The 23,746-nt window shown below is 39.3% G+C and overlaps 2 long non-coding RNA genes across 5 annotated transcripts in view; both read left to right on the top strand.

Annotated features, from left to right (window-relative positions):
• Nucleotides 1–23,746, top strand: part of LOC128795359 (uncharacterized) — a 329,447-nt gene that overhangs the window by 46,535 nt on the left and 259,166 nt on the right. The window lies entirely within an intron of this gene.
• On the top strand, nucleotides 1,404–2,975 carry LOC128795361 (uncharacterized). The gene is made up of 3 exons (XR_008433505.1): nucleotides 1,404–1,457; nucleotides 1,893–1,988; nucleotides 2,882–2,975. It is a non-coding gene; the product is annotated as an uncharacterized LOC128795361 (long non-coding RNA).

Here is a 23,746-nt window from a genome sequence, read left to right as displayed (position 1 = left end):
AAATCTACAGTGGATTTTACTTTCCATGCGGTAGAGGAATAAACTTTTAGTTTGGAAAGTTGCAGAGAAAAGCATGGGTGGAATATGGCTTCAAAGCCTCATTTACCAGAAGCAGACTGAGTTATTTCTGGTTTGTTTTCACGTACTCAGGCTGACTTTAATCAAATGCACAGATTTGTATTCTCATGAGTCTGTTATTGCTAGACTTGCTTTCATGAAGATATTGGATATAGAAAATGTGGAAGGGATCCAGAAAAACCCAAGTATTACAGGAATATTGCATGTGGGAGCTTAGACCACCTCAGCTGTTGCTCAGCGAGCCCAGTAGAAATCAGCCACCAGAGTCCTTCTCTGTTCTGCTCCTATTCTGGGGCCTACTCACAATGGAAATCTGTGGAAACTGGATATCATGGAAAAAAATAACTGCTACGAACTGCTGTGCTTCTGGGTTTCCTTCCTACAGAGCTGTTTTTTGTTATCTTTGGGTCTGGCTTCTAGATTTTCTATCTAAAAACAATGACTAAAGCTATACAACTGACAAACTGAAAATAAAGAGGTTCTGGAGAAATCTGGATGTGGTTTAAAATGTCAGGGAGAAGGGAGCTGAAATGCCATTAGAAAGGATGCTTGTAAGCATTGGGTAGAATACTTTAAAAAGTGAATGGCCTATTGCAGGCAGATTGAAACAATATTATGTTTTTAGTGTTTTAACTGAAAGGTAATATATAATAAATGGCATTGATGTAAATTTGAAAATATCACTGGCTTTGTAGCAGAAATGTTGGAGTGTGGTGTTTAGTATTTTTCTCTACTAGAAAAAGTAATTTTTGGGTACAGTTTTTAATTATTGCGTTTTCTCAAAGGACCCATGCTGGAGCTCTAATTTACTGTCTTCATAACTGTGGACAGTGCAGAATGTTTAGACTTTCACTTTTGCTACAGTGGTCTTATTAAATATGGATGTACTCTTGCTACATAAGGGAAAACTAAATCAGACTAAATTTGTTACACTTTACATAATTATGCATTGAGAACAATGTATAATTAATAAAGTCATTATAGATTCAGGCTATGGGTTGCCATTACGAGTGAAATCTTAATTTTTTTTTTTATGCTGAATGTTTCCTGTGTGTTTTTTTTTTTTTTTTGGAAAAAAACTCTACAAGTAGAGGTGTTGCCTTTAATAAATTAAATTACTGCAATGATAAATTTCTTCTGGAGAAGTAAGAAATGGTTTTAAATCAAATGAACCTGGATGATCATTTTTCCCCTATGTGTTTTACACTTCCAAGTTTTACACCATTTCCACAAGGTTGCGTAGTTAAATAATTTTGAATTAATACTTTAAATAGCTCAGTTTTTAATGTGCCCAACAAAATGTACTTCTGGACTCTTTCCCAGTTAATAAAGCAGAAAGAAGATGCCTAAAGACCAAGGAAGATGGGAAATTGTCAAAGGTGAAACATAACAGTACCTCTTACATTTATATATGTAGCCTTTACATTTATATGTAAAGGAATAAGACTACTTTTGATTTTGAGTATTATTGGGGTTTCTATTTTTAATATTAGTCTCTTGCCTCCCATTGATTTACTGTATTTTAGAACCTGGAAATAACTAAATCTTGCCTAAGCAAACATGTTTAAAATATGCGAAGTGAAATAGTGGCACCATATCAGCTTTGCATCCCAGTTCTGCCCAGGTGTTTTGTTATCCTCAGGCCTGTGAAAATCAGTGCTTAGGAGCACAACAATGCCTGTCTGGCATCAGTTCCCTTTCTGGTTGGCACCTTTTTTTGAAAAAACAAGTATTCCTACTGCAAGAAGCCAGAATGTATCCTTTCATGCTCAGGTTTCTTCCCTGTTTTAACACGTTCTGTTCCTATTCTCCAGAAGTTTCCATTGTCCTCTGTGCATTTTGCCTGGGATTAGTGATAACCCGTCTGGGATTCCTGCTGTGGGGTCTGGGCACAGGCATTCTGGGAGCAGGTAACAAGTCTGGAGAATGGTGCCTGTCACCATTCAGGAAAGCAGAATCTAAATATGTTTATCTCTGCTTGCGCCAGGGAATAATTGATTGAATGCATCTTTTAATTACTAAGAATTTCAACATCTTAAACTAAAATATGAAACTGCTTAAATTAATTTGATTTAAATATGGGAGGAATGACAGAACAGGTGTAATTTCTTCTGTTCAGGTGCTTCTTTGTTCTTGCCGGTCTGCACTTCTGACAGGCAGCTGTGAAGATCTGATCTGTTGAAACACCATGGTCTGAGAGAACCTTGGGTCATATTTCTTTAGACTCACAGAGGATAATTGTGTTTCTCCTTCCTCTCACAAGACCATAGCAACAAGCTTCTTTTTCTTGTTTGGGAACCAATATGGCAATATGTTCCACGCAGGAACTGAATTTTGATGCAGTCCTGAATGATTAAGTTTTAGGGGGACTCCTGATACTCTTTGTAACTGAATTGCTTTATTAGCTGTAGCTTCCTGCTAGAGCTGCTGCAGATTTATACTGATAACTGTAGGTGGAACAATAAGAGAAACAATACAGACAGAAGCAGAATTTAAATCTGATGCCAAAGCATCTAGGTAAAACTTTGGGTTTTTTTTCTTTTTTTCTTCCTTTGAGTAGTTGCTGGTGGACAGTTTGGCCTTTTAGTGCAGCTATGTTGGGGCAATAACTTGATGAATTCTTCCTTAGAACCAGGATTTACAAGATCTGTTAACAGGCATATGGTTTTTCTTGCTAGATGAAATGCATGACATTACTTTTAGAGGGGAAAATTAGATTTCAGTCATAAAGATATCTTGTCTGTCTTCACAGATTATCATAGAAAGATAAAACCAAAATTGATCACTTCTTTTTTCCCCCTAGAGTCCTGATTTCAATGCAACACTGCTGCTGTCCCAGCTCAGCTCAGTCTGTGCTGCCAGGGCATGAGGATAATGAATAAAATGGTCATTTTAAGTCTCTACATCAAACAGGTTCAAAAGAAATAAGTCAGACTAGAGAGCAGAAATTATTTTTGGCAGCTGCAAACAGGGAAAAGATCCTGCTGAAAATCTCTTTAATCAACAGTGCTCACCAGCTCCTCTGCTAGTTTTGGCAGGAATAGTTCTGTTACATAAACTTACCTCCAAAATAATACAGTTAATGTAGTCTGATAACCTGTGTCTGCCTGTTAAAAGCTGGTAAGTTCATGGTTCAAATAGGATTTCCTTTCTGCTAATGCAGGAGATAATGCAAGGTTACAACAAGAATGCACAGCAGTATTTTTCTCCCCCTCTTTTTTTTTTTTTCTTAGACAAAAACTAGAGTCTTGCCTATAGTTTAATTACATTTTAGCTGCTGCATTTTGGTGGGGGAGAAAGTGAATAAAATGTCAATGTCCCTGTGGGGCTGGATGGACAGTGTTGCCTCCTGCCTTAATAAGTAAAAAGGAGTAAAATAAGGCCAGAAAGATGCAGGATTAATAAAATTTCTGAATATATTATTCCCTTATAGAAGGTCATATTACATTCGTTCTTGTCCCCCAGGAATCTATACCAAATCAGAGGGAATTTTAAGCATAAAAATTATCTCTCTGAACAGCACTTGGTAGAAAATTGTAAGGTAGGGAAAACTTCAGGGGTAACTGTAATAATTCTTGTGTTTCTAATAGATAAGTAGATAACTACTCTGTGTATTTGTTAAAGCTTCTGAGTAGTCTTCAATGTTGTAATATATTATTAAATTATAAAACAATAATAGCTTTTACCGGAGTGTGCTTGACCCATTATTGCAGCCTGTGAGACCTCATAATTGACTTAAAGTGTGACAAAATAACATTTCACATATTATTCCAAAGTAGGTGTGTTGTGTTGGTTCCCAAATTATCATTTGTTTATATTGGCATCTATTGCCATGAAGTCTGTAACTGCTAAATCCAGTGTTAGAAACTCCAGGTATTTCACATTATGTAGAATTCAAAAGCAAATCTGACTGTGAAGCAAATCTGAATGGGAATCATCTTTCAAAATGATTTCAAGTGTTCTGGCTGAAATTTGAGGAGAAAACGATTTCTAATTTGATTTGCCTCCCTGCTGTATGCCCTTTACAGCTAATGTATTTGAGACATTGTGTTTCCCTGAGTTAGCATTCCCACTCCTTGTAGAGTGCAGGGTGTTGTTGGATAGGTGATGATCCAGAGCTGTTACACCTGCTCTCTGCTCCCCCTCCCCAGCACAGACTTCTTATGGATTTATCAGCAAGTGCAGCAAAGCTCTGGGTTACTTTGTCTAGCAGCCAGAGCATGCTTTTGCCCTGATGAAATAACCTTGCATCTGATAAAACAATAGCGTGTGACTGAGCGGTGGGAGTTGCTGCCCTGACATTTATGCTGCAGGATGGAGGGGGTTCCTCCTCTTTCTAATCAGGCACCAGACCACAGGAACTCTGAGGGTATTCAGGGACAGCCAGGGAGTAATCACTGCTGTTCCAAAGCCAGTCAGCTCATCAGCCTGGGGGTAGACTCTAGACTTGTCTATTTCCCTTTTGTGTCTAGCTTGGCTTTTCCAGCCTCTCCATTCTTCAGGGTGTGTGGTGCCACCAGACCGACGGATCATCTCACAAGGGGCACCGATGCTTTCTTCAGGCTGGCTGAGAGAGACACTTCAAGGCTGGTGCTGCAGGCACAGCTCACTTCTTAGGCCTGGCTTTTCAATTCAGAAACTATAGCCCAAGATCCATAAAAAGACAAACTTGGGTTTGTTTTTTTCCTTTTGGACCAAGTATAGGTGCTAAAGTCTAACAGAGCAACTTATAAAATATCACCTCATTCCTCAAGTGTTTCACCAGCCCATCCTCTGCTCCTTGGCTGCTGGGTGTGGAGGCTTGAGGGAGGCAGCCCCAACACCTTCCTTGTCTTTTATAGGCCAGTGTGTTCCTAAAGGGAGCCTCGTTTTAAATAATCTGCTGCTACTAAATATCTTTTGTTTCCCCTTCTTTCATTTCAATGAAATGTTGAAAATTTTGGAAAAACAGCCTTTTATATATGAAGCTATTTTGTGTTTCATAACTGATACAGGGACGTTGTACAGAAGAAACAACAGGAACATTCCTTTTTTTTCCTTGCCTTTTGCTCACCCTGCAGACAACATTTAACAGGCAAAGCAGCCATGGTTATACTGTTTCTCATCTCATTTTGCTAGGTTTTGTTTTCACTCTAAGCCTTTTAACCTTATGCTTACCTGGTGGCTTGGGAGGCAAACATGTCATTTATTTTTTTCCCACTCTGGCATATGTTAGAAGTATGGCTATTAAATGAAAATACTCTTATAATACAGTGAATACTACAGTAGTTATATTAGGCTGTACTAACCAGCAGAAGATTTATAATCTTCTCCATGTTTTAGGTCAGTTAATTTATAAAATGAGAACATCTTGTACAAATACCAAGATAGGCTGAAATTTGAGACTTAAGATCTGTTTCATCCCACGTTTAATTAGGCACATATAACAAATCACAAATAGTGATTATGGAAGAAAGGAGGGGAAGCAGAGAAAGGCCACATATTGAGAAGAAAGTTTTCTGCAAGCTACTTAGGAGTAAATGAGCCCTTTCTTTAATTATCTGCACTAGTCTTTGAAATGAGGGTATCTGACTACAACTGTTCTCCAAAACGAATTAAAACCCAAAGAAAATCCAGTCATTGTCAGAAAGGATTTGCCAAGATTTTTTCATGGTGTAAAATGGCAAAAAGTGAACTGAAATTTGGGTGGCAGAAATTCCCATGCAGGGCACCTCTCTCTGACCTATGAGAAGAGAAATGGGATTTTTAGGATGATGATGAAAAAACCCCGAGGTCTCTGATCTGATAAGTCAGTTATTGAATTCAGTGTATTAAAAGATCAGAGAGGTTGCCAGACTGAGAGAGCATGTCTAGATTTTCTGGTGTTTGAGGGGTAAAAACCTTTCTTGGACTATTAACTGTCTGAAAATGTTTAATATATAGTGAAGTGCACAAGGTAATAGGAAGGGGAGAAAAAGGCACTGAGAGAAAAGAAGATTAACTATTGCTGCTTTTAATATAGTGTAAAATAATATGGCTCTGAGGCACAGTGGCTCTTCTGAAAGTTCACTCTTGCTTGGAAATGCAGGGTTTTTCAGTTCCTGGTGATAACAGGACCTTGGAAATACAGAACTCTCCCTTGAGGAAGAACTTAGCAGCATCTGCCTGTTATACTGCTCAATGTCATAGTGTGAGAGATGTTTAATTCTCACAGAAATTTATTGCTGGTGGAGAATGATGATAGGGATCTTGCAGGGAAAAGTGGCTTATAAGAAATGGCTATTTATCTTTTGCTGTGTTTGTAGCCTTTTGTTAAAGGCTTAGCCTAACTCTTGGACTGAAGATTGTCAGTGATGTGGAATATAAGTCAAATATTTTTTCCCTGATGTCCTGTGCTGGATGAGTACAGTTAATGCCATCAGGTGCAGGTAAAGGGATGTTAGAAGAGAGCAAGGGGAAAGGAAGAGAAAGGTGAATGATCCTGAGATTTTAAAGGGTATCACCAGTGCTACATGCTTAAGACCAATTAAAAATTAAGAATAAAATATACAAACAAGTTGAAAACTCACTGTTGATGAAACTGAAGTTTCATATATTGCTTAATGATTACATATTGCCATATCAAATTGTTTTCTAGGTGATTGCACATGATGGATAGAGTTACTGGGGGAGGGGGGGCTGAGACAAAACTGCAAGTTATAGAGGCCTTAGCAAGGAGGCTCCACTATAATAGATGCAGGAGTCATCTAAGGAAAAAAAAATCAGATGCTTTTCAGAAGAGGGAAGAGCTGTGGAAGTGACTGGGCAGGTATTGCTGAGGACTATGAGATTGACAAACATGCATTTGTCCAAATTTACACTGGAAAAAAAACTTGGTAGAGGATTGAATGAGAGCTTTGACAAATTGGTGGACTAAAGAAGGAATGGCTTCCTAAAGAAGGGTTAAATATCTTCATCTCTGCACATAAAAATCTTTCTTGTCAGTGTGATTCTCATCTGCTTTTTTTCTGTGACACTGTAGTCCATAATTAGTGGGATAGAGCACCAGAATTCTGCAAGAGAAATGAGCTGAGCAGAAATGCAATTTTGGAATGTACGGATGGGACTCACATTTGTTTGTACCTCTTGCTGAATCAGGTGTAATTTTCAAAGGCAAAGACATGTCAGTATGAAAAATTATTTGGTTTTACTTCAAATGGAGATAAATTAATAGAAACCACCCCAGAGTGAACTGAAACCTTGAATGTAAGATAAAGAAGATCTAAAGGTTTGCATATTAATCAAACTGTGATACTTTGTTCCTGACTACTTGTGCTGCTGTCACTTGCCTGCACACAAAGTCAGTTTAAGGCCATTCTTAACAGAATATGACTTTCGTTCTTAATCCTTCCTAAAATCAAAAGTGCTATCAATCCTCATCTGAGTTTGGATGTAAATATAAACTCCTTTTTTTCCCCCCTCCTCTCTCTACCTTGTATATGGGAACACTTTTCAATATTTTAAGCCTTTAATTTATTGTTGCAAAATATTAAAAAAAAAATCCAGCTTCTGTTTTTCTGATAGGTAACTGGCAATTTATAAAGATGCTTTTGCTTTTCTCTTAGTATTCAGTCTAAGAGTCAGTTCAGTGGTGATCCTTCTCAAATTAGTAAAGGCATCATTAAGCTCTCCAGGAAGACAATCTGTGTGAGGATAGCAAAAACTATCATCCCTGCTTGGAGCTCAGCTGAACCCATCCCTAACATTCTTTGAGATTTGTTTAGTTTTGCTGTTCTTACTTTCTTTGTTCCTCTTTCTCCTGCAATAGCTCAGCCTGTTATTTTCTTTTTCCTTTCCTGACAGGAGGTCTAAGTGTTAAAATGCTTATTAACATAAGCCAAAGCTATGAATTCAAGTACACCCACATTCAAACTGGCAGTTTGCCATCTGGGCCCACCTCTGTGTGAAACCAATCACTGGTGCTGCTTTCAGACTATTTGGATTGAACACTGGGAACATCAAGACATTTTTCTCTTTATTGTGACTTCAGATGCATTTTGGAGAGTTCTGTATAAGTTTTTACTTTACCCATCTCTAATTTGTACAGCTACTGCTCTCTTCATCTTTCACATAGATGTAACTGCATTAATATTGCCATATAGAGGTTTTAATTTGCTGTAATGTGACCCAGCATGCATAAAATGAAGGTTATCAGAATTAGCTAAGTAGTTTTCATTCGATTAAGTACATAATGATTTATTTGTCAAACTTGCTGTTTTGCTTCTTTTCTGGCAACTCTGCTTCTATTTAATTTGTTGGTGGTTGTTTGTTTGTTTGTTTGTTTGTTTTTTAAAGGATGGAATAAAGGAAAATTTGGAATGACTACTGACAGTACTACCTTAAATGAAAAGAGAAATAAGGTGTGATAGAAATGTGGTGCTGCTTGAAGATGCTGTGCTGGCACTGGGTGGAATATTTTAAGATTTGTTTTCATCTAACATGAGTTAGGTTGAAGGCTGGATTCAGGAGATAAAATGACATCGAGAGCTAGGTTATGCTGTTCTTATGAGCCTTGCATGCAAATCGTGATGTAGACTTCACTATATGAATTATAGCAAAGTTCTTGTAAAAGCAAATTCTTTATAAACAAAAGTTAGCCAAGATTTGCATTTAACTGGAGGATGGTGAGCAAGGTTTGCAGAAGATTAGCAGCAAGCAATACAACTTCATTGTAGGGAGGAAACTAAATATTGTTGTGTTACTATCTTATGTGCTCACTGAATTAATTTGTAGGTATCTTTTAATAATTCTTCCTCTAATCACTGCAGGAAAAAATTGTGATAGCAGGGTAGAGAAGAAAGTATGCTCAGAACTTAAAGGCTGGATGAGCTGGAGGATAACCTGGACCCAGGGGAGTAAGCAAAGCAGGTGTAATGGCAAATAAAATTGGCCACTCTCTAGCACTAAGATCAAATGGCACAGAGCAGCACACATTTTCTCTTCCCTCTCTTTTGCCCAGTAATGTGGCCTGGTTTATACTGTTTGTTAGGAATATCTCCTAGCTGTGCTCAACTGAGGAAAGAGGGTGCTGAAGTGCACCAGAGGAGATGTCAGCAGTCTTGGTGATACTTAAGCCTGGTTAATCACTGCTGTGATCTTGAAGGCATCTTGTTTCTCTGCCTCTAAATTGCCTGCAGTTAAATACTGTTGTCCCTGTTTTTGTCCCTCGTACACTTTGGGCATGACCTGTGCCATGTCTGCTTATCTGGGGTATTTACAAGTACAGTTCCCTGTTGAACAATCTGTTGGTACACTTTTATGAAGTTGATTATTTTTATGGAGGTGATTAATGATGCAATCTCAGGCACTGCTAAAGGCACATAGTGTTGGAAGAACTTGGCTCATGTCTTTAACAACCTTGGTGTGAGGATGAGGGACTGACATCTGGAGCAGCTGTTTTCCAGGCTTAATGAGCTCCGCTGTCTGAGCTTCTCCTGGCAGGACAAGGATTACAGAGTCAGTTCATCTGCAAATGATTAACACCAGGTTTCCTACAAACCTTCAGATTTCAAGGGGTGAGATGTGTGATGTTTTGTCATGCTCTGGACTGGTCAATGAGCAGGGTTCTGCCTTGGGTCTGCCCCATCCTTCAGCTTGTGTGTGGGATGCTGGTGGAGAAGCAGTGTCTTGGAAGATAATGAAAAGGATATGAGCATATTTTTCATATGCTGTTGATAATTGGAAGCAAATATTCAGGCTTTCCAGCAAGACTGTTTAATGGTAAGACTAACAAGCAGAATGGTGTTGCAGGACATTTGGGACTCATTAGTGCTCTGAACTTGAAGATATGTTACCTTTCCAGCCGATGCCTGCTTTCCTTGTCATCTATTTAAAAAAAAAAAAAAAACAAACCAAAACTCATGTTTTGTAGTCAAAAACATGGTATTGACAATGCCAAAAAAAAAAAAAAATCCACTGTTGATGGTTCCAAAATTCAGTAACAAATACCCTCATCAAAATAATCCTGCTAGAAAAAAATCAGAACAGAGGACTCAATTGAATGTTTTTGCTCACAGTTACATAAAACCCCTGTGGTGAGCTGGAGTTAAGGCTGACATGCTTGTAGCTGTTTAAGAGCAAAAAATTCTCAGTGAGGAGCATTAGTTATCCCCCATACAAGTACTACATATCAAAAATAATTTTCTGTCAAAGGAAATCTTAATGCTTCAAAGTGTGGAAATACAGTATTAAAGGATCCAAGTAATATTAAAGTAACAGTGCTGCTCAGTAAGAAAAATAAAAATAATTTGTGTTTATGGTATCAAATGAGATAAAAAAATATGACCTTCTTCTATTCCTTCTCCTCTGCTTTCATTAGGATGAAGTGCTTGATTTAAGGAAAGTTGCTCCATTCATGAGCAGTGAGTGATCATGGCTCACTTTAAATCATGTGTAGATATGTTTGAGTTAGAGCTCAATGTGTGTTTGATATGTTTATTTGTACTGCTTTATTTCATTCGTACTTGATAGTTTTGTGCATTAAGCCTCAGTAAGAAAAAATGTTCATAATTTATTGTGTAATATCAAAATCAGTAATATCATTATCATTGTATAATATCAAAATTTAATAAAAAATTAGTGGGGGGACTAAGTGGATCAGACAATTGGTGCAGCTCCATGAAAACATTTCATAGATGGTTTGATAGTATGCTAAATGCCAAAAAGTGTTCCAGTGCCTAATTCCTCAGCTAATAAGAAACTTTGCAGCCTTTAGTTTGCAGCCACAACTTGCCTGAGAAGAAAGGCCAGTCACCAGTAGCAAACCTGTGTCAGTGCCAGCAGAGGTGGTTGCAACCTTGTGCATTCCACCAGCTTGCAGGAGGGATAGACTTGATCAACATTTCTTAATCAAAGGACTGGCTAAATTTTCTGAGATGTTCAAATGCATGTGGGACTGGTTTGTGCAATACTGCCATGGTGGATTTGCATTCTCCTTACAAGAAAAAATAGCTTTTCTGTATGTATTTTTTTCTGTTTAATTTTCCCTTCCCTGTCCATCACCCTGTTTTGTGTGCTTATCCATGAGCACTGGGAAGTGCAGGTGCTTTCTGTCTGTATTTTCTAAGGTTCCTTGTGTCATACAGCCCCTCAGGTGTGTTCTGGGCTGAAAGGCATGGAAAGTCCCTCCCAGTCTGCATAATTCTGTACTCAGGGATATCCTGCATGATATTTAATTAATTTTGATGATGTGGAAGGTTAGAAATCTCTGTTGTTCTCTTGGGATAGAAAAAGGCCAACACATTCTATATTTTTTTAAAGTGAATTAAAGTGGAATGATTAAGTTCAATTTAAGTAATTATTTTGTTTGTTCAGTCTCAGAGCAAGTAAGTTCTATCTTTCCCAACATGTGTGCTTTAATTTTCACACCCAAAAATATTCAGATCCGTGCTAAAATGGGGAGGAAGGAAGATAATGCACAGTTTCCTTAGTTTGTGTGGGTTTTTGTATAGGCTATGAGAAATAGAAATACCAGCATGTTCATACTATTTTTTCAGGACAAGAGGTTGAGTTAGATCTAGAAAAATTGCTTACTTTCCCAGAGGAGAGCTGTGCTTCTGCACAATTTTGTTCCCCACCAACTCAACCTGAATGTGTTGAGTTTCAGTATGGAGCTACCTCAATTTATTAAATCCCCTGAGGCCTGTGTTTAAACAAAAGTGGACAGAAATGGCAGGTGAGAATTTCCCTAAACTGAGAAATAATTGATTCATTTGTGGCAGATGACAACTGTAATTTTGCAAAGAATGAAGCTTTCTAGTATTTATTAAGATGTTATTACTGTGATAAGCTCAGAAAGTCACTGCATTCTCTTATGTTTTGGGACTTGTAACAATATTGCAAACTCCTGCATCAGGCACTGAGAAAATTATAACATTGGCTTAGGTTTTAAGGGAGTGCTCAAAATTTTAATATTGTTTTCCAGTTTTGGATTGCTTAATGGTTAACTCCTTTTTCTGAAGCCACCAAAGCTGAAAGGACTCTTAAAGCAAACTGGAACTTGAGAATCTCTCAGGAACTTGAAGAAAAATAACAGAGGTCACAAGTTAGCAGCATTTTATCACATTGCAAGTATTTCATCATGCAGCACCCAAACAACTTGGTAAGGGAATAACATAACATTATCTGAAATGCAGAGTGAGGTCTAAGTGAGTTAGACTACCTAGACTCTAAAAATAATGAAAAAGAAACAACCTCCCCCAATTTACCTGTCAAAGGCTGCTTCAAGCTTCCCCACCCTTCAATTTATTGTAGCATGCAACATTCAAAATTTCAATTACAGCATGTATGTCAAAGAAAAGCCTCTGCAGATAAAACAACTAATTTAAATATTTTTCTGCATTTAATATGTGAATAGTTTGTTGCATAAAAGCAATTAAAGATACTGTGTTAATGTGTGGTATGGAGGAAGAGATGAAAATTGATGCATTCCAGGAAGGGGAAAATTTTTTTAAATTAAAAATGCCAGGCTAATTTGTTTCACTCTGAGCCATTGTTGTGCTACTGGGCTGTTGTGCAGTCTTGTCAGCTGTTTGTCTGAATATAAATAACTGTAATTTTCACACTTGTCTCTTCCTACGGTTAGTAAAAGCAGTTGGTTACAACATCAAATTAAATTGATATCTGCTGAGCAGGTTTTAATACAAAAAGTTCTCAACAGTTTTTTTTTTTTTCCCCAATCTTTTATAAAAAATCCACAAATGGATGTAGAAGCACCCAGGAATCCTGTTTTTGCTGTAGTTCTTTATCAGGGAGCTTTAGTAGTGCTTTTTTTCTTAAGCTCACTTCTGTGCAAAGCCCCTGTTGCAGTGTCAGGGTTGTGTGGGAGGCCAACCCTCCAGGCTGCCTGTGCAGGTGCATCAGCAGCTGCAGAGGGAGGCAAGGTGGTGTGGGAGCATTTCCCTCCAAAAACGATCTCCTACCCTGGATTCTGATTCCTGTCAAAGTGAAACCAAGGATGTAGTTTTCCATAAGTAAGCAAGTTTCTTCACATATTCTAATCTAGTTTGTAAAACCTTGCTTTGAACCCCTTTTCTAGGGCTGAAGGGAGTATAGAGCCAGAAGAAGAAATACACTGGTGAGACCAAGGTGCTGTCTGGTGTAGCATTCCCCCCTTGCCCTGAGCTTGAAAGTGAATATTTGCAGCAGACCATGGCAGTGGAGGGAACAGGTACCCTGTCCCTGGGCAGCCTCCAGCAGTGTGTGTTCTCCCTAAGCCCATGGATTTGGGTGTGTTATGTAGGATTTGTAACTGAGCTAAGACACTTGCAGGGGTGTCACTTCTTCAGCCCGCTACACTTTTCCTATCCCTATGCAATTTTCAATGTGATGATTTCTAATACTGTGGAAATATGCAAAGTTTTAGTTAGGCTTTCTTTAAGCCTTTCTTGTACCTCCAAGTGAAGAAAAGTCCTGGGGAGTGCTTTTCTCCTTGGCTCTGTTTTCAAGGGCAGGTGTAGCTTGTGTGTGTGTGGCAAACAGCAGGACCCTGGCCTTGGCCAGTGCTGTGAAACCTTATGTGGGTATAGGCACCTCTTAATTGCTCTCTTGGACTTCCCTTGGAAACGTTTTGGTCAGACTGGTCATTAAATTGTTAACGTTGGCAAAGATCTCTAAGATGGTTCTGCACTGATCCTTGGTACTGACAAAGTTATTGTTTCTGGGGAAAAAGCCCAGAAAATCAAATCCTGCTCATCTCATGACACTGCCACTGTTGTTCCTATAGAGCCTGTGCTGAAGTTGCTCTCGGAGTTCTTTCAAACCCTGCCCAGTGCTCTGGGCTCCTGGGTTCAGAGACCTGGCATTTCTTCTGTAACTGCTCTGACAGTGTCCCTTCAGTAGGGCTGGCTTGAGCTGTTTTCCTCTGCCTGTGTGAGCCAATGTGTCTGTGCAGTAATAACGAGACACTCCTGTGCTCTTGCACAGAGCTCTTCATGGGTGTGGCTCAAAGAACACCTTGAGGGAGATCAGGTGCTGGCTTAGCGTTGTACACAAATGAAGTTTCTGGACTAGCTCAAGGTCACCTAATGGGCCAGCAGCAGATGTAGGAGCAGAACCTGCACCTCCTTTGTTCCTCTGGGCTCCATCTGTCATGTGCTGCTGCAGCTTCTGTTAAACACAAATTACAAGCAGCTCCATAACTCTTGATGCCTGGCTGGATTTTCAACATCCTCTTTGCTGCAAAGTCAAGGACTGGCACTCCTGGAAGAGAGTAAAGAGAGTAACAGGCATATTTGTATAACTTTTTTTTTTTTTTTTTTTTTTTTTTTTTTTTTTTTAGATCGTGTTTGCAAGGTGATATTGCTGTCTGTAAAGTAGTAATTTGTTTACTTGAAGGAATAGGATGAGATGCCCAAGAGCATGAATCATATTAGTATCTGTGGCTAATTCTGTGTCAGCTATGAGGCCCCAGAATAATTAATTGCAGTTTACAGCTAGACCTGTGGCTCATGTCATGATGGTGATGCTCAGTCCTTGTTTGCTGCAGGTCAGTCTCAAGGCACAGAGCCCCATGTGAGGAGTGAAGCATGCTGCAGTCCAGGGATGCTGCCCTGTACTGCTGTGATGAATGGACTTGTGGTGCTGGAGCCTTTGGGCTCCAGCAGATGTGCCCTCATTCCCATTTTCAGCCCCAGCATGTCACTATTCCAGCAGGGTGATGGTGGCTGCTGCAGCTCCTGCAGTGTGTGGCTCTGCCCACACTTGCTGTGTGTCAGGGAAGGTGGAGGCACAAAAGGAGAGGGCAGAGGCAGCAAGTGTTGCTGTCACCAAGTCTGCCTTGCTGCAGTGAAGGGAGATTCAAAAGGTAGGTTAATCAGATGGTACTGGAAAGTCCCATCCTGCAAGGAATTCAGGAAAGTTCTAATGGTGATCGATAATTGTGTGAAATCATATTGTTATAGCTTAGCTTCATGCACCGAGGTGCTTTCCTGCCTTGTGAAGCTTTAGAAAGCTACTGTACTTGAAAGTGTTTGCTTTGTGTCTCTGTGCTTTCCAGTCATGCCCATCCTGTGAGCTGGACTGCTGCTGTCCCTGAGCTGTGCACATCAAGTTCTGCACTGCTCCTTGGTACTGACAAAGTTATTGTTTTTGGGGAAAAAAATTTACATGTATGTTCATTGTGGAAAGAATAAGCAGAGATAGCAGTATTTAGCAATATGCATTTGTAACCCATCTCTGAATTAACCACTTAACCATTCAGTTATTGTATCATGTCACTTGTAAGAATGGTTGCTTTGTTCTATGATTTTCAGTGGCAGAGTACATAAAATTTCACAGCCTGTTCTTATTTAGTTGTAAGTTACATTTAGTTCAAAGTTTCCTGGATATTGACTGAATTTCTTTTTGCTAATACAATGACATCCCCTTATAAATCAAAATTTATGGCCTTGACTCATGCTCTTTATATTTTTTGTCCATCTAAACAGCCCTCAACTACTGCTGCATAAGTATTTGAATGTTCTGCCTGTCAAATGTGCCCCATCACAAAATATTGTTTAACAAAGCAGGTTTTCCAATGTATTTCAATTTTTAGTATAAATATATAACTCTAGGAAGTACTACAGGCATTCATCCTCTCCCAACCTATAAATTCCATCCAGTTAAATTCTGAGCATGAACAGTAAATTATTGTAACAGAGAAAAGCAATGTGAATTGGGACACGTTTATGGCATTTGGAACCCAATACTTGCCTTTGAATCTGGTCCAGGGTAGTGATGATATGATTGTACACAATGGCTGAGATGGGAATCTTGGGTACTTCTGTGAAAATCTTGAAGTTTTGGTTTATTCTGTCTGTGGTAAATGGCACAGTTCACCCAGCCTGTCCTCAGTACCAGCTGTATATAAAACACTGGCCTGTTTCTGCAGCACCACTTTTAGTGATGTTCTTGGTAGACCAGAGATCCAGGACTTGCATGTTGAGAGAACTGCTTGTTCACTGATTTCATTAAAATGAAAGAAATAATGTCCTGGAAGCTTTTTGATTGTCTTAGCTTTTGCTACAACTTGTTATGAGCCCTGAATTTTGAGTATAATTTAACTTGACAGTATGTGTCTAACTTCTCCCTTTCCATAACTGTCAAAAAGCCCTTTATTTATTAGTACCTACAATGTAGCTGTATCTGCACTTTAGATTTAAAACACGATCTTTAAAAGTGGCAACCAATATAGCACTGGGTGTCAGAAGCACATCCATCATGTCAGGGTGCTGTTTAGGAAGATAAAAATGATGAGATGTTGTTTTAGCAATATTTACGTGTCTCCTCTCTCATACCTCACGTCTGTGAAATCCGTTGCTGTTTAGAGTCTGTAGAGCTCTGCTTCCTGCAGGTGGAAATGAGTGCTGTGCTCAAATGGCTTTGCAGTGCTGAGCACATCAAGGACAGGGCTCTTCTATAAAAGGAAACTTTGGAGGTTTTATCTTGACAAGAGTCATGAGTTTTTGGGTATTAAAAAGTGTGAAAGCATTTAAAAGTCAAACAAAAGTCCTTAAACAACATGAATTCCTTTCTCAAATCTGTTTCTACTTAAATCTTTGACTAGGATTTCATATTTCTCTGATGTATCTCATCAGTTTATTAAGGATATCTGTAAATGTCTTTTCTCACCATATGACACCTAAGCCCAGGGTAGGACTTTTCCCCTTTACTGTGAACATGAACTTTTTATTCAGAGCAGCCATTTGATGAGTCATTCTTTCATTTTTCCTGTGGAAATAAATTGTCTTTTTCTGGCATATTTCCTTCTCCCAAGATCTGGAATGAAATGGATAATAATGTTCTTTTTCTGTCACAGATCTGTAGTTCTTAAAGGGAAGCTCTCTTGGAGAGGGATGAATTACCTGTAATGATTTTGTTTACTTGTCCTTTAATGTAGCAATAGCTGTATTTACTGGAGGTCTTTTAAAAACCTGATTACTGTGTTTTTCTTCCCATCAAAGACCAAGCCCAGATACCATCAAAGTCAGTGGGAAACTACTGACTTTTTCAGGCTTGCATTAGAGCTATGGGAGCTGTAGAAGACTTCAAGGCAGAGCTTATATCCAAACACCTTTTTTTCAGAGCATCTTTAATGTTTTTCCTCTGGTAGCAGAGGAGCAGCATTATGGATAACCTTGGACAGGCCTATTTCTTTAGATGGGAGCTGCACTCCAGTTCAGTGTCAGAGCACAACTCACTCTCACAGAGGAGGCCTTTTCTGGAAGCAAGGAGAGCTGGTAGTTATGCAATGCTCTCTCTCCAGACACTTGTTGCACACCCAGCAAGCTGGACCTGAATGTTTTCATGCTAGGCAGGGTTAAGTGGTTCCTGCTGCATCTGACTTCATTGCTCTGGTTTTCTGTGAGCAGAGCAGCCTGCATGGTGCTCTGCAAGGTTCTGCAGCACCAAGCACAGGCACCAGCCCCTAAATACAATTCCAGATAGAGCCTTACAACTCTCAGATGAATTTGTGAAGCTTACAGAGTGCACTCTCTCATCTTTGGGTGCTGAGGACAATTTCTGAGCTGGTTACTGTAAATGGGTTCCTGTACCTTGGTTTGATGATCCAAGGTGGACTGGGGTACACTAACAAATATAGAGGTGATGCTTACAACCCCCAATTTTTGTGGAATAAAGGTTAAAAAAAGTGTTAAAATAACAAGGCAGGTTATTAGAAGATGAAGGCCTTACCTTTGCTCTCTTTGTATCTCATTTTCTGAGGGTTGTTAACAGCTGTCCCTAGGCTGCAATAGCTGGTCTCTCCTGTGGCATTCTCCAGAGGAGGATGACTCTGGTAAAGGGCGTTACTGGGACAGCCCTGGCCACGTCTTCCTTTCCTCATCTCTCTATCCCCACTTTGTGCCCATGGTTGGGTGTAACCCTGATCTCCAGTACTGTCTATCCTTGCTCCCCTGTTTTTTAGAAATTCCTAACTGAATCACAATATAAATTAAAAGCATTGAAACATTCTTGGCATCAGTCCAGTAGCTGTTCTGTGTGTTTTCCTGAATATTTAAAACAGAGCAATTTGGCTTTGCACATTGAAAGCTAAGAGAAATACGGTGTAAATGTTGGTAAAATGTATAAAGTTTAGTTTGCTATGATCACACTCTAAAAAACCCCAACAAACCAACCTGATATAAGCAAATATAAGACACTTGGCAAACCCTTCTGAGATAAGCATCACATTAAATGTCTGTGTGTGTTTTGTTAATGACCAGCTTCCACAGAAGAGCAAAAGCATAAACAAGCACAAGGTTTTCCTTTGGAAACTCTGAGATTCACAGTCATACACAGAGTAAATAATATGGGGAGAGGTCTAACTTCAACCAATATCCCTTAAGCAAATGGAAGCCATTTGTTCCATCTGATGGCAGATGTATTTTTCCAGACATGAGGATAAAGACTGCCATAAATATCTCACCCTTTTAAAAGGGTAATTAACCTGTCTTTTCAGCATTCATTTTTCCTTCTTTTTGGCAATATCACCCATACTACAGGGAAGGTAACTGGAAACTGTTCTCCTTTCTTCATTCTGCTGAAGTTTTAAATGGCTGAAACTTCTTACTGTCACTGCAAAAAGGCAAGGTTGGTAGGACAGTGGGCTGTCCCTCAGCAGTTAATGGCTGAGTGCCAGGTAACATTAGGGCTAGGGACCGTTTCATAATCCCCCTTGTAGATATCTAATATTTGTCTTTTCTGTATTTCTAATTTTTGCCAAAATACAAGCTGTGTGGTAGGTAGCAGAACTACAACATGTATGCATACCTAATCTGATTCTTTTGGAGAAGCTGCCTGGTTACCCATAGAAACTGAAGCAAAATGCAGGTTGATAACATCTTAAGCACTCCACTTAACACTCTGGAATTAGGGTCACATATGCATTTGTGTCTCTCTTCAGGTATCCTAGCATCCTGATGACCTCTGGATATAAGAAAAGCCCTGCCAACTGGGACAAACCTAATGATCTGAATAGAAAAATATCTCAAAGCCCCCTCTTGTCTCTTTTTAAGTGAGAAAGAAAAATCTTCTAAAGACCTCTGTGTACTTGACAGAATACGAATGCTGAAATGTCTGTGTGTTAAGCTTGCTTAACCAGCCTGTGTCCTGTATAAATCTGAATTAATCCATGGAAACAATTCCACAAAACAGCAATTTAAATGGCTTATAAGTTTTGCATGAGTTTTTGGATTTGTGAGAAAATTAAAGTTCATGCCATTGGTGTTTTTTCAGCAGTGCTAAGTACCCTTTATCTAAAACTGCTCTGAAACAAGTTTTCTATAAATTTTTGCTCCTAGAGTATGTGATTTTAGAGGATACATTTTGAGCATTTGTGTCTTGAAAGACTCTGTAAGAACATCTAATTTCTTTGTAAGATAAGCTGTTTATTCAGTTTTTCTTCCAGATAAGTATGCCTGGAATATTTCCTGTCATTCCCAGGTTCCAGGTGGTTCCCTTCACTGTATATTTCTGCAATACAGAGATGGAACTTGAGCTTTAATTACCTTTCTAATAGCACATGATGATTTTTAGTTGGTTGATATCAATTGCTTAATCTGTCTGATAATAGCATTTTGTCATTAACATTTTGTTCTTTAAAGACAAGTTTTCTGGTGTGTCTGTACGTAAGAGGGATTTTGTTTTTGTTTGGTAGCAGGGATTTGTCCAGTTAACTTTTGTGAGTACCTTGTAACTTGCCCTGTATTCTAGTGGATCTAGCCCGTGACATTACAGGAGTTGGCAGCAGAAACCATGGGATATGTGGCAGGTGCATGAATTAAGGGAGAACTTTAAGAATGAGCTTTTAAAGGTAAACTGCTTTCAAGGAGAATTTAATTAAAGTATTTATTTTCAACACCATGCCTGGAAACCCATTTGTTTTGATCTGTGGTACCTTATTTAGATTAACAGTTACCCTAAACCCATAATAACCATTATAAAAGTATGTAATGATTCCCATCCTAAGAGTTTGAGAGTAATTGGATTTTTTTTGGGCTCCTGTTAGTAAAATGCTCACCTACAAACAGCTGAGACCAGGGCTCTAAACCGGGGCTCGGCTGATGTGGTGGAGCCCTCCTTCCTTGTGCCTGTGGGAGTGAGCTGGGCTTTGCAGGTGGATTGGCTGCTGCTGCCCAGTCAATGATTTTCTCTTTCCAGCTCTTCCCTGCATTTGTAGTGCTGTAAAAGAACTGCTGTAATAGCATGTAATAGCATGTAATAGCAAGGGGAGCCTGGGATTTTGAATGATCAGTGATTCTTCTCACTGCACAAACAGGAAGGCTGGTAATGTGCACCTCAAATATCATGTATTAGTGCTAGAAAGCCTTTTTTGATCATAAACCTCTAAAGGGAGATCGTGATCCAATTGCTGATGCAACCTGATTATATCAGTGTGAATGGAACTGCCAAGATACAATTAAAGAGATGCCTTGTATTCTTTGTCTTTCCAGCCAAGATACAATTGTTCATGTCACTATCACGCTTTTTATTTTTTTGCTGATAGTTGACCTGATATACTATTTAGAAAACATATACTTATTCTCTCAGGACTGATTTATGACATGATAACATTTAATTTGTTACTTTGCTTCAGAAGTCCAGTAACTTTAGATGTTGAATGTTTTCATAAAATATTGAAATTGCTTATTATGAAAAAAATATGTGTATTTTAGACTGAAATATTTTTAAATAAAACCAGCTTCTCTTAATCATTGTTGGGGTGTGGGAGAATCCCTTGAATTGGTTAATGCTGGTCATTAGTTTGCCAGTTTCCAGTCAGGATTTGCTCATCTCCCATTTGATGCAGAGCATCAAATTTCCCTCCTCATAAATTGGGGCATTTATGCATGCATAAATGTTAGGCAGATGTCAAGTCCCCTGCTGTGTAGCAGAGCTGATGTTTACTGAGGTCACTTCTTTTTGTTGGGCTGCTCCAGGAACAACTGTTGGACACACGGTAGAGCGTCTGCTGAGGGATGTTGGCACCCAAGGGGGTGGGGAGAATCTAAAATCAGCCACCCCAAGGGATGGCTCAGAGGAGTTTGAAACAGGACCTTGGAGGCCCTCCTTGAAGGGCAAGAGGCAGCAGGTCTTTGGGGTAGAGCCCTCCTAAGGACCATCCCAATCTGAATTATTTCAGCCTGGTTCTCCTTTCAGTAGTTATAAAGCTCTGCTGCTCCTGTCTGTGAGTTTGCATCCAGCTGATAATGTCTGGGCCCTGCTACCCAGTCACCCTGAACTTCTGTGGATGAAAATTCCCTATTTTTCAGCCTTCCTGTTATAACTTGTACATTCTGTCTTCGTGCAGCCAAGTACTACTGGAAGTATTGGTAATCTGTAAGGATTTATTCAAAGCTGTTCTCTCTGAGGCCTGGATGAAATTTTCTCATAATTTACCAAGCTGAATACATAATAAGCACTTGTATCACCTACTGAATTCCTAGTGATATGTGTTTCCCAATGGGCTGGTGGATATCGTTGCAAATCATCTTCCTTTCTGAATGTCTGTGTATCGACTGACACTTTTGGTTTTGCTTGTTTTATTTAAGAGCATTGCACAGATAATGGCATTTGGCCCAAAGGAAAGATGCCTCAAAAAGTAATGGGGATTTCTTTAATGAGGTTTTTTATTATTAGTAATGCACTGACCTGGTAATGAATCGGGCTTTTATTGTGTACTATAAAACCCACAGGGCAAAAGAAGTCTTAGTTTTAAACTAATTCCAACCAAAGCATAGGTTAAATGTTAACAGAACTGAATATCAAAAGAACAAAGCATATTAACAAAAAAAACTTTTGGGTATAGAAAGGAAAACAATTATTCCTGATTTAATTAAAGAAGCAAAGCAATCAGCTGTTCTGGAGTTGTGGCTATTTGTGAGTTGTTTCTCTCTTGTACAGAATGCACATTTGACCTTTCGATAGACTACAGTATCTCATAGAAGAGAAAACGTCTCATTAAAAGTGAAAGTGACAGATAGCATCTATTAATCAATGGTATGGAAATTCTTTGGGCCTCAGCCTTCGTGTTTAGATGTATCTCTTGGGAATCAATATTGTTTCCAAGTAAATAAAACAAAATCAATAGGAGACATGTATTTCATTTTGGTTGCAAATCATTAGTTTTCAGTGTTTCTTAACCTTAAGCTGCAAATAAAACCTTTAGAAAATTGTCTTTAAAAAATAAACAATACTCAGGAGACCTTGACATGTTAAGTCATTTGAGCTAGAGCACCTTGCAAACATCCAAGAGCTACTCCTGTGGTCACTCTTATTGGAAATAGGCTGTGTGCTAATAAAAGTTAATTTTCTTCTCAGTAGCTGGTGTGGGGCTGAAGTTTGGATTTATGCTGGAAACTGCTGATAACTGAGAGATGTTTTTGTCACTGCTGAGCAGGGTTAACCCTGAGCCGAGGCCTTTTCTGCTCCTCAGCCCACCCCAGCAGCGAGAGGCTGGGGGTGCACAAGGAGCTGGGAGGGGACCCAGCCAGGACAGCTGACCCCAACTGAGCCGAGGATATCCCAGACCATCGGGCCTCATCCTCAGCACAGGAAACTGGGGGAGAAGGAGGAAGGGGGGGCATTCGGAGTGATGGTGTTTGTCTCCCCAAGTCACCGTTATTCCTGCTGTCCTGGGGATGCAGAACACCTGCCTGCCCTGGGGAAGTGGGGAATGAATTCTTTTTTCTGCTTTGCTTGTCTGTTCATCTCTTACTTCTTAAACTGTCTTTATCTCAACAAGCTTTCTTATGTTTACTCTTCTTTTTCTCTCCCTGATCCTGCTGGGAGGGGAGGGAGTGTCTGTGTGGGGCTGAGTTACCAGGTGGGGTTAAACTACAAGCTGTCAGGAGGATTCTGCTTAAAAACACTCCATCAATGACTGGGGGAGTGTGTTAGGAATAAAATATTTTGAGTTTTTTCTCCTCACTCCTTCCTGTGTCTTCCCATTCTTACACTCTTCTTTGGAGTCTGCTATTGTAGAAAATGCTGATATAAAAATCACCAGGCTGCCAACCTTGTTTCAAGCCATTTTTCTCTTTCTCTGTCACTCCCTTGTATAAGTCTCTCCCCAAAATGTTGCATCATATCTGGTGCCCTAAAAGCCACTAGAGTTGCACAAGTATTACTATGGCTTTGCTTTTCCTTCTGCTGTGACTTGGAGGAGATACTGGGCTGTGGTGGTTTACTTAGAAACAAACAAACCCTACCTTGATTTAGGACGTAAATAGCTCAAGGATAACAAAAAACCTGCTGTTTTATGTTATTCCCGAAGGCTTATATTGGACAACAGCTAAAGCCTAAATAAAACAACGTAGTAGCAAAGGGTGTGAAGCAGAGCAGAATGCAAACTTCTCTGCAGGAAGCTAAGAAGCCAGTGAGTCATTTTTCCTCAGGGACAGAAGCAAGAGCCATTTATCACACAAAAATAAACCAGTGAATTTGGTGGCACTGCCTATACTGCAGTGCAGCATTACATAGTCACTATCCTGTGTTGTTTCATTGATTTATGTTGTAAAGTTCACACAATCCCCTCAGCTGAGCACCTGACTGACATTACCCAGGTGCTCAGGAAAGGATGGGCCTATTGAGAAATTGTATCCTCATTAGATGTAACCTGCAGAACATTCACCCTGCTTCACATCACAAAAATCCTAATTAGTGTCCTTGTTTT

Source organism: Vidua chalybeata, chromosome 14 (assembly GCF_026979565.1).
Source record: "Vidua chalybeata isolate OUT-0048 chromosome 14, bVidCha1 merged haplotype, whole genome shotgun sequence".
Lineage (NCBI taxonomy): Eukaryota > Metazoa > Chordata > Aves > Passeriformes > Viduidae > Vidua > Vidua chalybeata.
The sequence above is the reverse complement of the archived record's forward strand: the minus strand, read 5'-3'. Positions and strand labels throughout refer to the sequence as shown.